This window comes from Notothenia coriiceps, unplaced genomic scaffold (assembly GCF_000735185.1).
Source record: "Notothenia coriiceps isolate Sejong01 unplaced genomic scaffold, NC01 NC01_scaffold00037244, whole genome shotgun sequence".
In the NCBI taxonomy this organism is placed as follows: Eukaryota; Metazoa; Chordata; class Actinopteri; order Perciformes; family Nototheniidae; genus Notothenia; species Notothenia coriiceps.
The window spans coordinates 5,029,042-5,034,633 of record NW_011369945.1 but is presented as its reverse complement, the minus strand read 5'-3'; positions in this window follow the sequence as shown (position 1 = coordinate 5,034,633).

Here is a 5,592-nt window from a genome sequence, read left to right as displayed (position 1 = left end):
AAGCTGTTGTTTTCATATGCTTTTGATGGTAAAATGGTAAATTGTATTTGTTTGGTTAAATGGGTTTAGTTAGTAGCAGTGGCGGTTCTACGGGGTGGCACAGGGTGGCAGCTGCCACCTCAGAAAAATGCCTTGCCACCCCAGCTGCCACCCCATTTGGCAGCTTTCTTTTGAAAGAAAAGTTGTGGCTCATCGGACATTTATGAGAGAAAATCTCTAATGTGAGACTGCCAAGGCACACANGTATCCATAGATCTCTTCATTTTGCTCTCAAAGTGCACCAGATTGATGCTTTTAACTTCAATATTTAAAAATCTTCCCGGGGGTGCTTGTCCCCGGACCCCCCTATGTGAGGTCCACACACCACCTATAAAAATAGCACTTTACCCCTGCTTACACCTATATGCCGTGAGCTGATTATCGAGCCTTCATTGTAACAGTTGCAGGTACGTTGTGTATATGCGTGGGGATTGTTGCAGTAGAAAATTCCACTGTAGCGCCCGGTACATTAATGGGAAACCCTAAATGTTTGAGCACCCTCTATGAAACGTCAAGCTACCCCACAGCACCCCCAAAATAAATCTCTGGCGCAGCCACTGAGCCTGACTATTTGTGTTGGGGGGGCCCGACTTTTTTTTTTCTCCAAAGGGGGGGCCTGACAGAAAAAGTTTGAGAACCACTGATATAAAGCATGCCTTTCTGTAGTCATATACTTCTCATCCAATCCAGATACCTACTTACCAGGTCCCCCGACCGTGTTCAAAACGTACAAGAGCAGACCATGTACCGAACAACCAGTAAGATTTAGTGCAATTAGGATCTATTGACAGATTTGTATCATTGGGGGACAGGACCTTTGAAATCTATCAAATGATCCATCTACCTATCCATCCCAGTTGAGTTATTAAAGGGTCATGACTTGAATGTAAATGTATGTAAATATGAACCGTGCATTAGTAGCCTGTCCTGAGTTAGATTGTTATGTACATGTAAACATAAAGTGCTTATCTTGCTGTAAAATGAAGGTGCTAAGAAATGTAATAAAATAAATGTAATAAGCTGACAGCAATGGATTATAAAATTCACAAATGCAAAGTTGATACTTTGGAGAGAACATCCTTTACAATGAATCAACTATAAGACAGTATAAAAACTTCCTCATTGGTTTTGAATGTCTCTGTGCGGATGACTCTTTCACTCTCTTGTTTCTTAAACTAGACATGTTTTTTCTCGCGGTATATATCTTACTTGAGCAGATAGGATGTTGTATAAATTGTGTCACTGTGAACATTCACATTGAGAAATATTTTTGCTTAACTTCTTTGATGTCGTGTGACTTTGTTCCTTGCTAGATTTTGCTCCCACTCAAAACTGGCTTTGTATTTTCCTCTCTGCCATAATGAGCAACAGTACTGTGCAGCCCAGAGCATCCAATCCATGACAGATGTGTTTGTGTGTGTAGGCATGTTTCAATCCTCTGAAGTGATTGTATCTTCATATTCATTTTTCCACGCTTTAATTATTTTCTCCGTGTTCACAGAAACTGAGCCAGTAAAGAGAAATTATGTGAACGATTTTCTAAACCATCCACCCGGCAGAACGCCTGACCATCTATTCTGTTACAGTTGATCCCATCTACTGGGTCAGATTACAGTAATAACTGAAAAATTTAAATTGGTCGAAAGTATTCCCATCACGAACCACGCGCTAGATAGTTTTCAGTGTCTCAGATTTCACAGCATTGGTATTTAAACCTTTATGTGGAATCCCCTAGACAACCAAAATAGAAGAAACTGTAACCCTACAAGTAAAGCTTCACACACACACACAATCTCTCTCTCTCTCTCTCTTTCTTTGTTAATGCGTTTCTTCTGGGTGTAATCTGACAGCTGAAGGGAGTCCTGTGTTTGACAGTTGCGATGAATATACACAGAGGGATGGTAGGATTAAAGGGAAGAACAAAAACAGAACACTGCAGCATCCAATGAATCACTTCAAATGACGTTTGCTCTCTTCAAAACTAGAACAAACACGTATGGTTTTATCCATAGCCCTGTGTGTACCATCTGTTGCATTTCTATGGCAACCTTGCATTACTGACCGTTATGGAACAAACATGCATTTACATAAATTCAAATGTATATTATTTGACAAGTAATAAATTCAATATTTAGACCTATATATTGTAATTTTCCTAGTCATTCATACATGCATGAAGATATTAGTATTTGATATGATACTAAACTATATATATATATATATATATATATATATATACAGTGGGGCAAAAAAGTATTTAGTCAGCCACCAATTGTGCAAGTTCTCCCACTTAAAAAGATGAGAGAGGCCTGTAATTTTCATCCTAGGTACACTTCAACTATGAGAGACAGAATGGGGGGAAAGAATCCAGGAAATCACATTGTAGGATTTTTAATGAATGAATTGGTAAATTCCTCGGTAAAATAAGTATTTGGTCACCAACAAACAAACAAGATTTCTGGCTCTCACAGACCTGTAACTTCTTCTTTAAGAGCCTCCTTTGNCGGTGGTGACTTGAGGTCATGTGACCGTTTATAGCCCAACATTAGCCTCCTTTAGTTTAGCGGTGGTGACGTGAAGTCATGTGACCGTGCTGTAGTTCCTTTATAGCCCAACATTAGCCGCCTTTAGCTTAGCGGTGACATTAGCCTCCTTTAGCTTAGCGGTGGTGACGTGAAGTCATGTGACCGTGCTGTAGTTCCTTTATAGCCCAACATTAGCCTCCTTTAGCTTAGCGGTGGTGACGTGAGGTCATGTGACCGTGCTGTAGTTCCTTTATAGCCCAACATTAGCCTCCTTTAGCTTAGCGGTGGTGACGTGAGGTCATGTGACCGTGCTGTAGTTCCTTTATAGCCCAACATTAGCCACCTTTAGCTTAGCAGTTTCTGATGTAAACACTCTGTATAATGTATGTATCCTTTAGATGTTTGCTGACCATTGTTGTTCGCATATTACATAAATTAGTCTCCTTAAAAATATTTAAAGAGTTGTCTTTTGAAATAAAAATCTGAAACCAAAAGAGAAAATTCAAGGACCACACAAGGACTTGTGTGGTCCTTAATTTAATATTTCAGTTTCATTCGTGTACTCTTAGCTTTTCATTAGTTTATGTCTATACTGTTAGTCCAAATGACAACTTGTTTTCATACAGCAAATCAAATCATTTAAAATTCTATTAGCGTAATTCAATCACACATTAAGCAGGCACTCACACTGACTAACAATTACACAGAATCCTGCTCCAACATAGGCTTCCTTCTTGTCTACGTTACAACATGAACCAACGTCTTGTCCTTCTTGTTGAATGAATTAGCCAACACACACACTGTGGAAAAGGTGCACTTCTTACATCTGTTTGCAGGCTAGATAGCTAATTAGCTGCTCAGCTGCAGCACATTAAACAGCATGTAAACGTTCCTGCAGATGTCACTCAGGCACTGTTAGCTTCTTGTTTGGTCCTTACTCTTCAATAGCACTAACAACATGCTGTCAGTCTGTGACAGGTAGGCTTCACTGCATGTCTGTGTACTCTGTTTCTCAATCCCCTGCTGGGAAAAACCAATGGATGTCCAGAGTGTTGGGAAAATACTTCACTTTTTGAAAACACTGCAATATGGCTAGCTTTGATGTGATTTGGAGTAAATGATATGGTCCTTTAAGAGCACAATATGTATTTTATGGGTATTTTAGATCAGATATGACATCAAACCTTAGGCGCGTTCACACCGGAGTACTTTTACCCGTACTTTTCCCGTTTAGTTCCGTTAGTGCCTGGTATTTTGCGTTCCCACCAAAAAGATAACTTAGTTCCGAGAACCTTTACCCCCATTTTTAGTGCCTGCTAGAGAGGTGGGACTAACCTGGGGAGAAAAAAGTAACAATTTCTGATTGGCTGGACGAATTGCAAACCACGCCCCGTAAAACTCTGAAAAGTTTTGTGAGGCCGCCATTGTGTTTGCTGGCATTAGCATTATTAGCATTAGCATTAGCCCCGCGCACCAACAGAGAGAGAATAACTTATGGCAACAAAAAAAAAAGCATGGGAGCGGTGGAGTGATGAGGAGGATGTCGCGCGTTCTGGCCGATTTACCGGAATGCTGGGAGTCCCAGCAGCTTCTACTGAAGCCAGTCCCTAACTCTGGGGACTTCCGTCCGGGGACCCAAAGCAGAAGAAGAATAAGTGACGTCAGCGGCTTTATTTGCGTAATCTTCCCTCAGGGAACTTATTCCAGTGTGAACGCGATATGTTACTTAGTTCCATGGGGGTACTAAGTGCTGTCACTAAGTACGGCAAAGTACTTGGTGAGAAAGCGGCTATTGGATTTGTGACCTTTTTCTTTCCTTCATAGGTTTTAATGTTTCAGTCCGTACACTCCATTAATTGTGCATGTGATTTGTGGATTGTTCAATACTTTTCATTATCTATTTTGAAGTGAGTACCCTTGCAGAGCAGATAAGGAAATGTGAAATGTGTCAAAATTGTCCCTACCGGCTACATGGAAAGTTTGATTCAGGCTTTCCTCTCTTGTTTTGTGAGAATCTCCCTCCTATCTTGACACTGAACGTAAATCAGACATTTGACATCATCCAATATGAACATCGTCACTCTGGCTTTTCAAGGAGAAACTTAAGTTGTCTTACAGTCAATTTGGAATGCCACCAGGACTTGAACCTCAGATCTCATCAGTGATAGAAAATAATGTTATCTCTTCACCCTTGCACTCCTTTCCCTTTATAATTGTATTTAAATATATCTATTTTCCCTTTTACTCTAGTAACAATTCACCACCCATTTTCAATTCCGTCATTATTGCTATGACTACCTCTCACAGGATTCGATCCAGTACTCATCTATGTTTACATGCTTGCTTTTCTATCCTTTATTTCTTTATTTTTCTCCGTCTTATCTACATACTGCACTCCCATAAGAGCAGAGACAGCTTGTTAAAGACATCAGTGCTGAAGTTTGCTATTCTCAGCGGAGATAACGGGGATCAATGTCCGCAGATCGCCTGCACAGCTTTTCCGCAAGTACACTGCATCAAGCCATTAAAACAACACACACATTCAAGGGTGTGAAGTTGCATTGGGAAAGCATCCATAAAACAATCAGTTTCAGTCAGTCTCTCTGTGTTAAGGCTTCTCATTTTGCCGACAGGCTATATTTAAAGGAAAAAGCTAAAATACATCTGTCTGTGTTTGTCTGGTTGTTTTTTCCACATCAAATGATCGAATTGCTTTGAATCCAGTGTATTGTAGGTCTTAGAGTTTGTGTGTATTTATTCTGAGTATAAATTAAAACAATTTGGGATGCATATGATCCATAGAAGATCAGCTAATGCCCTCACACTTCATAGTAACATTTATTCTGTACATACATTTAGATTTGGGCTGCACGCATTTTGAAAAAAACAACTAATTTTGAGTACTTTTGCAAAGACATTCCCAATATGACCAAATGACCATTTCCTACACCTTATTAACATTATCAATAACAAACATACTGAAATGATCACTGTTATCTGTACCATACAAGGATTTTATATTAAGTCT